This window comes from Tachysurus fulvidraco, chromosome 1 (genome assembly GCF_022655615.1).
Source record: "Tachysurus fulvidraco isolate hzauxx_2018 chromosome 1, HZAU_PFXX_2.0, whole genome shotgun sequence".
In the NCBI taxonomy this organism is placed as follows: Eukaryota; Metazoa; Chordata; class Actinopteri; order Siluriformes; family Bagridae; genus Tachysurus; species Tachysurus fulvidraco.
Genome location: NC_062518.1, coordinates 35,216,889 through 35,229,770, shown reverse-complemented (window position 1 = coordinate 35,229,770; position 12,882 = coordinate 35,216,889). Strand labels below are relative to the sequence as shown.

General features: G+C 37.2%; 1 protein-coding gene across 2 annotated transcripts in view; it reads left to right on the top strand.

The window, feature by feature from the left end:
- The window catches only part of slc8a4b (solute carrier family 8 member 4b), a 71,774-nt gene continuing 58,892 nt past the window's right edge, over positions 1-12,882 (top strand). The window contains exons 1-2 of one of the 2 annotated variants that reach the window (XM_027142797.2): positions 2-501; positions 1,308-1,449. The gene's annotated coding sequence lies outside the window, so the exon portion shown is untranslated. Of the gene's footprint in view, positions 502-1,307; positions 1,450-12,882 lie in introns of both variants that reach the window. The other variant, XM_027142799.2, reaches the window with a different exon arrangement.

Here is a 12,882-nt window from a genome sequence, read left to right as displayed (position 1 = left end):
ACACACACACACACACACACACTATCTCTCTCTCTTTCTCTCTCTCTCTCCCCCCCTCTCTCTCTCTTTCTCTCTCACACACACAGATTCAGTTCCCACTCTCTTCAGTTTCAGTGTCCTGCTTCCTACTCCTCTGAGCTTCAAGCTCTTCTTCACAAGGCACACAGTTATTTGCATAAGTTAAATTCGGCTCTAAAAGGGCGACAGGAGCTTTCTGTCACTCGGCTGTTGATGAAGAAGACCCGGTGAACGCGTTATTGAGAGGGCATCGATCCTGCAGCGGAGAAGAAATCATCTTGCCTTGCTGCTCACATTCTACGTGAAGCGACAGATCGCACAGAGAAGCATCATTCATAACTAACAGCCATGGACCCCAGCAGCGCGCTTTTCTTTTCCTCTAACGGTCCAGCTCGCTGGTAGACATCAGGAACCGGACCGACAGACAGACAGGTGATCTACCACCGAGGATCTCTCCTGTGGATCTCTGACCCGATTCAGTCGGTAGGTTATTAAACTGCTGGACTGGTGTAATATCTGTGCGTTAGACTACAGCCATCACCATAGTATTATGGATATTTTCGGAAACGAAGTAGTACTGAGAGTCACTCCTTTTGCAATAACAAGTGTTCATATCCTGAGAATAATTCTACTCCTTTTCCCTTTGGTTACACTTTCATGTAAAAAATAAAACAAACAGCACCAACTAATTGTGATGTGGCTGATGTGGTGCCCTCAATGGTGCACAGTTTGGAAAGGTACCCAACATATATGCACTATAAGGCTTGACAAAAGATGTACACTAAAGTTTACTAGCACAGCAAAGAAAGCATTATTTAGTAGTTTAGTGTTTTTTCTTTAGTGTTATTGTGCACTATGTGGGTGTAAATGAAAGACTATACCAGTTAATTCAGTCACTCACTTAATTCAGTGTTAACATGACCATTGTTATGGTGTTATCAGTGTTTAAACGGAATTAGGTGTCATGGCTCTGATGGACCTGTTGTCACATGACTGCACTTTCAGATCATCCTTTAAAGCTATAGACACTTTGTAGATTTGTACATTGACGTGATCTTTAAAAAGACAATGACAGCTATTTGCAGATTCCATGATTTGGCACCAAACAACTAAATGATAAAAAAGGTTAGAAATAATCAAGTGTGCAATTTAGGAAATATGCATCATTAAGTCACTTGAGACAAGTTATAAATAGGTCATCTGATGGACCTAATGACAGCTGAAAATAAGGGCTTTTATTCTCATAGAACAAATAACAGAACAAAGCTGTTAATTTGTGCATGCTGCAGGATAAGAGGAATCTAACCTAGTGAGGGAGAAATCCCAGCCATGGTGAATGCCTAGCATCGGCTTTCTTTTCCTGAGTCACAGAAGAGACCATTGCCATTACCTCTCTTAGAGGATCTTTGATTCCTGTCAGACCAACAGTGGGTAAGCCATACTGACTTTACAAGGCACATGAACAAATACATGACTTTTACACTTAAATAAAAAGTTAAGTTAAATAATATGAATATGAAAAGAAATTACAGTCATTTTATACACTTCATGTCTTTCATGTTAATTGTGTGTCATTATCTAAGTTATACACAAATGAGCACCGGTTTAAAAAGGGAACTGGTTATAATCTAATGCATACCACCAGTTAGTTTTTATTAATAATGTGACTGTCAGTAGGGTGGATTCTGATGTGAGAAGAGATATATTAAAGTTCTACTCCTTCATGATGGTGTATGGAAAATACTACTGAAATCACTATGGGGCCAAATCATGGGCAATTATACAGTGTACCAGGGACAAAATGATACAAAACATTGCAAAAAATATAAAGCCCTTGTATTATAGGACTGGAAGTGCATCAGCATGCAAACCACTCTGAGTCTGGTGATGTCTGTGACAGTTTAATAACACAGACATCAGGAAGGCAATGATTGCAAGGGATTTTGCAATCAAGTACTCAGCCTTGACATTTTACTTAATATTATGTTACAATTTTGTACAAAAAATTTTGTCCCTTGAAATGGGCAAACTATGTATAAAAGAGCCCATCAAGTGCACAAATTCCAAATTAAGCTTACATCTGCTCTATATCTGGATTTGTTCATTTACAGTGTGCTGGGCTACAAGTTATCACTGTCCGATTATTAATGGACTGCACTGTGTATGTTTTCACTTCCCAAAAACGTTGTGCTGTCATGTGTGAAATTAATTTTGAGTTTTATACTGACCATTAGCCATATTTCTTTGCACCAGTAAAAGGCCTGAGTGTTCGGGGGAATATGAATAATTCAGCTGGATGCTCTGGTAATAGGCTACAGTTTGATTTATTTGAAGGATTTATTTCATGTTTCACACATCTCAATCATGAGTTAAAATCTTTGATGACCTAAATCCATTTCAAACCTTTCTGCTTGTTTGTCCAAACTCCCTTTATCAAACTTTGCTTCCTTTCCGCTCATTCTATTACACAGTGTCTCGCTTCAGATTTTCATAATCCACAGTGGAATTGAAGGCTGACCTGTATTATGTAATATATTCAGTACGCTACGCAGATGACTCTGGTATCAGGAAGACACATGCATCCATGCACGCTGATGTGTGTGCTGGTGCGTGTGTGTGTGTGTGTGTATGGGCCAGTGGGTCTGTAGTGCCTGAAGTAGATCCCCTCTTAATGACTGGATTATGGAGGGATCAGAAAAAGATAGAATTCAAAGCCTTCATAGAGGATAGTCTATAAAAACTTTCCCTGCCCTTGGTTGCTTCTTCATGTTGTATTTCTTCACGTAGGTTCCAGCCTAATACTTTGCATATGCAGAAATGCTGAATTTCTTTATTCATGATGTCATATGTAAATAAATAGGTTCACAATTCTCTGTAAACTTGTTTGTTGAAACTCTAGTAAAACCAACTTGTTTGTTGAAACTCTGGTAAAACCACACTCTGCATTTCTATGTATGCTAATGCCATGCTATTAAATTTATTTAGTTGGGTCATTTAAATAGGAATTACTAGCTACAGGTAGCTACAGTACAGGTAGCATAATATTCTTAATTTGTTAACAAAACTAGTTTGTGTGAGTAACAAGTTAACTCATTTAAACAGCAGCTAACATCTATCCAAACTTTCTGTTTGCTTCTTCATAGCATAACTTGAGTCAGAAGCTGGGAGCATGCTAATATCGATGTAGCTAATCGGCTAGCTACAATTAGTACTGCTTTTTTAGAGAAATTTTTATAACGAGTTTTAGTATTAATAGGTTTATGTTTGTAGTGTCAATATTGTGACATTAACTAGCAAAGTTAGGCCATATGAAAGCTACACAAATTCCATACATTTCATTTTGTGTTAGATCAAATCAGCGGTAATAAAAAACAATCAAATAGAGATAGATTTATTTAAGCTTTAATACCAGGGGGATAAAATTATATATAGCAGGCAGACTGCTTCATTAAACATTAATTTGGAAGATTGCAGAAATTAATGTAATGCCTTTTCAAAGCTACCGATTGGCAAGTTATGTTATAATTAGTACATGGACTGTGCACATGTGCATGGCCTAGCATAAGATGCAGTTAATGTGTCCCAATACACGTACTTATTCTAGTCTATAAAAGTATGTACTCTTTTTGTGAAGAGAGTGTACCGAAAGATTACCTACTACACACTATACACTTACACTATGTACTTTAACACTATGTACTTTTCTAGTGTGTAAATTTTAGGAAAGTAGAATCATCTCAAAAAGCTTATTTACTAACAGAAATTATAAGCCGTTCCCCAGGTGTTGGCAAATGATGTTGGCAAACCACAAACACGATGCTTTAAAAAATACAGTGCAATTTTATAATGTTTTTAAAATAAATCACACAATGTGAGCTTATTTAAAAGACATTTGTAAAGATGTGTCAGCACCTGGTAACACCGCCCTTCTTCTGCTATGTAAGAAAAGCTGCAAGCATTTTGTTCCATACTTAGTTTTGGGTTCTTGATGTGCACTTCTTGAACTTTCACTGTGAATTCACTGTGAATTCACTTCTTGAATTTTCACTGTGAACACATGACTCATGTAAGTATGCATACTGGGATGCATGCAGTATCTTTTTTTCTGAAGCAACTCAGCTTAGACATACAGTAAGAAACAGTTGTGGATCGGCACAAATCCAATTCCAGACAAAAGAAGATACCATGATGATCTGTACAAACAAATACAAATGTAAATGCCAATATAAAAATTAATGACACTGAACCATTAAGTATTAACTGTATTAAAATTATTGAAGATGTGGATTCTGTCATTCTTTTTATTTTATTTTAAATATCTAATTTTTATATTGTATACCAAAACAAGCCTTGCTTTTGGGTGATGGATGTTTCATGCTAGATTTGAAATGAACTGGGACCACTCCACAAATGTCTCCACCTTAAGCTCTTTATTTAAGAGTAATGCCAAATGTTTTATTAATATGGAAAGTGTGCCGGGAAATGTATGCACATTCTGATTTGGCCTGTAGGGTAAAAAAGGAGTAATTAAAATAGATGGTAGAAGGAAATGGAGCCTGGCAAAGGAAGGCTTGCATTACAGAATGAATTGTCAGGACTGCAGCTGTCATCATTCAGAGATCACTATAGCCAGCATTCTAAGAGAGCATTGTGTGAGGTAGCAGTCACTTTCTACCACTCACTGAAATTCTGAGGGGTTAACAACTAAGCAGACATTTCTGCACCCGTGCCCCTGAGCCACTTTAAAATTTGAGTAAATATACAATGGGATATTGTCATGTAAAGGAAAATCTATCCAGAATAACACTATTTATAATTAGATTTTTACAATTTAGATTTTATGTTGCTAGATTTAATAATTTTAGAATATTTAGAATAACATGTAAGCTACAAGATTTGTGATCTTGTATCTTGTGATTAATCACTTTATTAGATTCATTAATATGTGGATTTATGTTCACTTTGGTTAGTGGAATCCTACATTGCCTACAATGTTGTTCAGCTCATTTCTGATAGTAATTCTAGTGGGATTTACCCCTTCATCTGATCGCTCGGTTTAAACAGATAACGTTTCTGGGCTTCATTTTTCATGTTAATCCCATCACCACTCTACTAGTGGAGTGCATCATCAACTGCATCATCTAGGTGGTTTTCGCACATTTTCTGGGGGCTCATGGACTTTTAAGCCCAGAATTTTTTAAATCGGTGAAGTATGGATGTTTTTTTCTAAAGAATAGATCCCTGGTCAACAGTCTGGGTCTTGCTTCTCCCAAACCGCAGTGTAGTTCCCATCATGTGTGGAAGCTATCCAAGCTCAATTTTTTACTATTGTGATGCCAAGGGAAAAGGTTGTTATGGTTATTGATAGCTAAAACCAGACATTCATAGCACCGGAGCACATTTTTAGTCTGTGTGTTTTCACAGAGAACATCATAAAAAATCTGTTGTTTGCTGCCTACATGACTAAAAAACTTCTGGTGTTTCTGCACAATCCACATGCCCTGAATGTCACAAGTGCTGTTCTTCACTATTTAAGTGCTGGTACAACAGGAAAATAATAATAATAATAAAAAAAAAAACAACAAAAGGATGAACCTATTCTCTACCATTTTGCAAACCTGAGTGAACAAAAGTGATGTATAGAAACATGCAATCAAGCTTCAATTGCAGAAAGGAATGCTTCAATCACAGCTTAGAAGTGCTTTTGAGTGTAGACACAATTATTCAGGGAAGTGTGAAAATGCTGTTAACTGCTTTGTATTCTGGACAAAAGCTCTTGGAAATAGTGAACATACAGCACCAACCAACAAAATAGCAAGCTTAGACATGTAAAAGTGTTTAATTTCAGGGCAGATATTTCCTTTAAATCAAGGGACAGGTAGTTCCTGTAGAATCAATCAATCAATCAATCAATCAATCAATCTATCTATCTATCTATCTATCTATCTATCTATCTATCTATCTATCTATCTATCTATCTATCTATCTATCTATCTATCTATCTATCTATCTATCTATCTATCTACCCACCCACCCACCCACCCACCCACCCATCTATCTATCTATCTATCTATCTATCTATCTATCTATCTATCTATCTATCTATCTATCTATCTATCTATCTATCTATCTATCTATCTATCTATCTATCTATCTATCTATCTATCTATCTATTTACACAGAGAAGGAGACAATGCATCTGATTTTAAGCAAATAAAAAAATCAGCAAATTTTCGATTTATGTCAGCTGATGTTTTTTTCTGTTAATATGTCCTATTTAGACAAGATAAACCTTTACAATTGTATTTCGAACACATGACACATTACCAGCTTATTATAACACTGAATAAGCAACAAGCTGAGTGGAATCAAATATTCACTGTTCATTCTACTGTTCATCTAAATCCTGCAGCTCAACTACTTTGGTACCTGACATCATTCTAGCAATCAGGGGCTGCTGTGGCTTCAAAGCACTTTTAGAAAAACAATTAAAATCTATTGCAATCAATGAAATGTAATATTGACTGCAATCTAAATAATATATCTGGTCAATAGAGCAAGGAGTACTGATGATTAAAGCTGGAAAAGATTGCCATTGGAGGTTGAAGGGGAGCAAAGGAAGGGGAGAATTGATTAAATGGATGTGAGCGCGAGGGTGGATGATGAAGAGAATTTGGAACTGCAGTCCTTCAGAGGCAAGAAACGGAAGGGTGTGATTTGTATAGTGGTTATACGGCTGCAAGAGTAGAGACGGATAGAGTGGAGAGCACCAGAATTAAACTGGGACTATGTTGAGTGAGATAAGAGGAAAGACTTTAAGGGATACAGTGAGGTAAAAGAAGAAGGATGGTGGATGGATGTTTCTGCTAGGGGTTCTTCATTTAGGTTGCACTGAATATCTGTCTGGTCTTTTAATTAATTTCACACTAGTCCAAGGATGTGTGTAGCTGAAGTGCAGTGTTCTTCTACTTTCAGGTCATGCTCATTTACAGCTCTGTGGTGGAGACAAGATTGTTTAGACTGACTGGCATGTGCACACACACACACACACACACACACACACACACACACACACACACACACACACACACACACACACACACACACACACACACACACACACACACACACACACACACGATTATACCCCCCAGAACTACTGTCACAGTAGTTAAAGTGAGATAATTTATTTCCATTGCCTGTTAAACTGCTCTAAGCCATGGGGTTGACACAGTAAGAGAATGAGAGAGATGTTATTAGAAACAGACTCTAAGTCCCCAAAGCATATGTTTTTTTTGACAGTAGCAGTCTGTAAACACTATTGCAGCGATAAAACCCCCATGTGTCACAGAGTACCCCTGGCTGAATGCCACTTTGGCCTGTATGTATGTGTGTGTGCGTGTGTGTGTTTGTACATATGTGTGTGTGTGTGTGTGTGTGTGTGTGTGTGTGTGTGCGTGTGTGTGTGTGTGTGTGTGTGAATAAGTGACAGACAGACCAGTCTTCTTGCTCCTTGCTCAGTCATGATGACAGTGTGAAGCAGTATAGAAGCTCTGCACACATACATCGGCTAGATGAAAAAAACCACAACCGAGTGAGCTTGATGATTGTCCGGGTGGGCTTCATCTCAGATCTATAAGCCCTGTCTGCTAAACTAGAGGCTTTTAGCCAATGACGTTATGATTGGAAGCCATGGCAGGGTCTTAAAAATTTATTAAAATTAAGCAGTAGATATTAGCAACCAAGACTGGCAGCTTTCACACGACTTTCTTAAAATAAGCTAGATACAACTCAAATTTATGACACAATGTAGTACAAAAATCATAAATAAAGAATTGTATTCAAAAAAAGATAATGGAAGCAAAGAAGAGAATATAGATGTTATTGTCTATTTACCTCCAAAATACTCTTTTTGCACTAGTGTTTTAGGAAATTTTACACATTTGAATCTGGTTTAAAGAGTCTTAATCATGTATCACCATCATAATCTTAACAGCCACTTAAAGAAATAAATATCATTGTTTTTTAATTTAATCTCTACCCAACTATTCTGTAGCATACACTAAACTAAATGACCAAAGCTTTGTGGACCATGATTGTCACACCAATATTTACTTGTTAAACATCTCAATCCAGATGTGGTCCCATTTTCTGTTATAATTTGCTCCACTCTCGGAAGGTTTTCCACTAGATTTTGGAATCTGGTTGTGCTCAATCAGCCACAAGAGCATAAGTGATGAAGTCTGGGGCCCAGTCACCTTTCCAGTTCATTCTAAAAGGTGTTCAATAGGGTTGACCTCTGGGATCTGTGAAGGACATTTAAGTTCTTCCACACCAAAACCCTGTCTTCATTGGCATTGCTTTGTGCACAGGAGCGTTGTCATGTTGGAACAAGTTTGGCCCTTTAGTGCCAGTGAAGAGAAACTGTAATGCTACAGAATACAAGGGAATCCTGTGTGTGTGCTTCCAGCAACAGTGGCAATAGTATGGGGAAGAACCACATATGGGTGTGATGACCAGGTGTCCACAAATCTTTGAATATACAGTATATTACTTTGAATATACACATGTTTTCGTGTACTGAGAAAAGAACTGAAAATCCATTTACATTGGGGCAAGTCGTGGCCTAATGGTTAGAGTCTGACTCGTAATCCTAAGGTTGTGGGTTCGAGTCTCCGGCCGGCCACTACTGAGTTGCCCTTGAGCAAGGCACCGAACCCCCCAACTGCTCCCCGGGCGCCGCAGCATAAACGGCTGCCCACTGTTCCGGGTGTGTGTTCACGGTGTGTGTGTGTTCACTGCTGTGTGTGTGCACTTTGGATGGGTCAAACGCAGAGAACGAATTCTGAGTATGGTTCACCATACTTAGCCGTATGTCACGTCACTAAACTCCTGAATGGTGCAACTGAAAATTCTGTATTCTATCTTCAGGTGATCACGAGTTTGTAAATATTAGGAGCAACAATTGGTTGAGAATAAAGGCATATTCTCTTTCTACTAGCCAGTTGTGCTCATGTATGTGGAAGAAGGCAGACCGTGCTTTCTAGTGAGTGTGTTTCACTGCAAAGTGACACAGTGACACAAAGTGAAGGTTGGCTTCACGTGTCTGGGTGGAATAAATTTTGAACCCTGCAACAGTTGCATCATACTCACAGCAATAGTCATAGGATTTGGCAAAATTAAGTGCTAACGAATTCAAAGACTGCACAAAAGGTCCCAATGATAAGCTTTCTGTTGTTTAGTAAAACCCCAAAATTTCAGCTCATGGTAATTGCACATACACCTCAAATGCGATGTACTGAGTATTTCTTTAATCATCCCAGGTGACACACTCTTCTCTGCTGTAATTCAGTTTGAGGCTATTTAAATGTGCCTAGCCCTAAACCATGCCCCTTCAATTAATTGTTGAAACTGTGCAGCATATACTAAATTTTTTTTTTATTAAAGTATCTAAATTTTATTTGCCTAAACCAATCATGTCTGCACACTCCTGGTGTATCTGTATGTGTGTGTGTGTGTGTGTGTGTGTGTGTGTGTGTGTGTGTGTGTGTGCATGCGTGATTGTCAGATGGGAGCTTCTCAGCTTCAAACGCAAGGGTTAGCATGATCAAAGGCAGCGTTTAGCGCTGTGTGTTGCTATCACATCACCGGCAGCTCCACAATCAGGAGCTCCAATTATAGCTTTCAAAGAGGAAGTTGCTTTCAGTGTCTCTCTCTCTGTTTTTTCCCACTGCAGCCCAGTGGCTGAACACATGTATTATGTGTTCCGAATAGCAAGAAAAGCCAACATCTTTCCTTAATCACATTTTTATGGTTATAATTTTGGTTATTTTGCAGCTTTTATTTCTTCATTTGGATAAATTACCATGATAATGTGTAGGCTTACACTTTGCAGAAGACTGTAGGTCATTTCTTTGGTTACAGTCTGAAGCATTTTATACAGTATATTAATCAGAAAAAAATAAAGGAGACTGGATATGACTAATCTGGAAAACACACAACTCTAAATTGTATTATACTTGATTTGACCTCACATGAAATGATACTATAAGTGGCCAAGAGGGATCATTTTATGGTTAGTGACAGGAGAAGTGAAAGAACCACACACAGCACATTTTATCCTTTGTGTATCTGTGGCTCTTTTGGTGGAATGTTTTCTGAAATTTGTGTGAGCCTTTAAAAATTCACTTGTGTTATGTGCAGGCTTTGTGTGTAGAGGAGATTTCTGCCTATTTTGTTTAATTTGCTTAAGTTATCGTTACACATGGGAATGTAACCACTACTGTAAATTCATTTTAAGAACATTACACAGTGTGACTTCAGTTTTGCTGGACAGCTAAAGACAGGTCCAACAATTTCCTGTGTTGTTTTTGTTTTATTCATTTGTGTTACTTTTTTGCTTAATTATATACTGTAGACTGTTTGACAGCAAGGTCTCACACTCACGGATATATATCAGTTAGGACAAATCAATTAGTTGGAAATGATACAGAGGTCAAGATTAATACATACGAAATCTTACTTCTTCACTTCTGAATGTTATTAAAAACAGTAGAGAAGTTTTATGGGGATATAGAATGAGTAATTTTGATGGGTTTAATATAAATGAGAAAAGCAATGACAGCCTGATGTGCGTTTAACCTCTGGTTTGACCTCTTGCACCCTTCAAATTATTTGAACTATAAAGATTTTAAAATTATTTTATTAGATTTTGAAGTATAAAGTTTACTGTTGCATGAAGCTGTTTTATTGGTGTTGTACAGCTAATATTTTATTATCCGCAGCACAATATTGCATCAAGCTTCAGTTGTACACTAGGATATGGTTGTGCGGTTGTTTTTCAGAGCTAATTCTGAATTTGGGAGATGTGATTACTGAGAAAATGCCTTAGTGTTAAGCTCTTTTCTGATATGATTACTGAGTGAATGACTGAGTGATATGCATTGTTCTGTACTGGAACGGATTTACTGCGGGATGTTGGTGAGCCAGTGGTGGCAGTGAGTCATTTCATTTTCAGCAGGTTCCAATAATGTGCCCTTTCCTTTTAGAAAGAAAAACAAAAAGAGAGATAGACACAAAATAACATGTGCATTCACTTGAAGGACAGAAGACATGCATAACCTTTACTTTCCCTCTTAAAAATACACGGAAAATTAAAGTTGGGGTTAGGGTTATGACTTGTGCTTCTTCCACTCATCCATCTGCCCTTTCAATTGATCTCTGTTCTGTCCCTTACATTTCTCATCTATTTGAATATTAACATGTCTGTGCAATCCTATCCATTTTCAAGGCTGTTGTAAGGATTATGAACACGCTAAGTGTTAACTTACATGAATTGTAAATAGGAATTCAGTGTTTCATGCCATGGAGCCTGAAGACATGCATCTTTTACTTAAAAAAGATTCATCTTAAAACAGCAATCTACAATATATGGTCAAATGTTGGTGGGCAGGTCTTTCTCTCTTCCTCTCTCTGTCCATCTCTATCACGGCTACATCTCTCTCACAGTTCCAATGTAATAACAATAATAATGTCTACTTCCTTTAGTTTTGTGAAAAAGTAAGAAGCATGTCAGAGTGCTGTTGCAACATCAATAATCAATAGCTATGTATGCCACATGGCCTGGGCTTGTATCTGGCTCAAGCCTGGAATAAAAGACTATATCATATCATCTTGTCAGTGCCACCGGCTTCAGAGAATTTATTTATTTTTCATGTTAAAAGTAAAATAATTTGTAAATGTCACAAAAAATTGTTTTTCATGCATAGACTATGGATATGACAATAACAGATATACATGCAGAATTATGTATACTCTTACAAAATCATGTAGCCATTTGAATGGACACTAATTATCCAACATATTATGGCTAGATCATCTCAGTCACATATACACACATGCATGGGCATTTTATATAGTGAGTACAGCATATGATTAACTGCTTTAGAATTTTTTTTGGTAGTTATTCACATACTAGTCTCATTACTATTGGATGTGGCAGCCTAGTGGTTTAGGTGTTGGATTATTGTTTGGAGGTTGTGTGTTCATTTCTCACATCTATCAAGATGCCAATGCTGGGCCCTTGAGCAAGGCCCTTAACCCTCAATTGCTCAGTTGTATAAAATGAGATGGAATGTAAGTCACTCTGGATAAGCGTGTCTGCTACAGTGTGTGTCTCTGTGTCAGTGTGTTGGAACAATTTTGCACTCACTCTAGACAAGAAGCAGGGATGTAGTATAATGTTCCTGAGAACTAGACTGAGAATTGGTAATCATGGGCTGCTGATGTACCTGTACACTGTAAAAAGTAGACCGTACAATTTACGGTAAAAAACGGCAGCTGTGGTTGCCTGAACTTTTTTTATTGCCCGGAACGTTATTGGTTGTACAGGATTTCACCCATTGTGCTGTATATTTTACGGATTTAAATTTTTTTGTTTACAGTTCATAATTGTCTAATCAATATTTATGTTGTTATAAAAGCAGTTTATACCTGTCAAATTACAGGGTTTAAATTGTAATAATTACGGTTCATAACCATTTTTCATAATCATACCTTTAAAAAACTATTAAGAGTATTTTCATTCTAATTGATGGACACAAACCTAAATCAAATCATCAAAACCCATCAAAATATATTAATAGACTCAGACATCAGTGTGGTCCCATGTATTTTTTTAAGACGGGCAGGCATTTAAAACAATATTAAAGTTTTTTTCTGTTCTTGTATTTTAACAGAAGTATACAGTTAAGTTTACAGAAGTAAAATTTTGACTCAGAACTGAAAACATTTCTGCTACCTAAATGCCACTTTAAACTGTGTAGGTAAAGTTTCAGATAAACATTTACAGTAAGAACTTCTAAA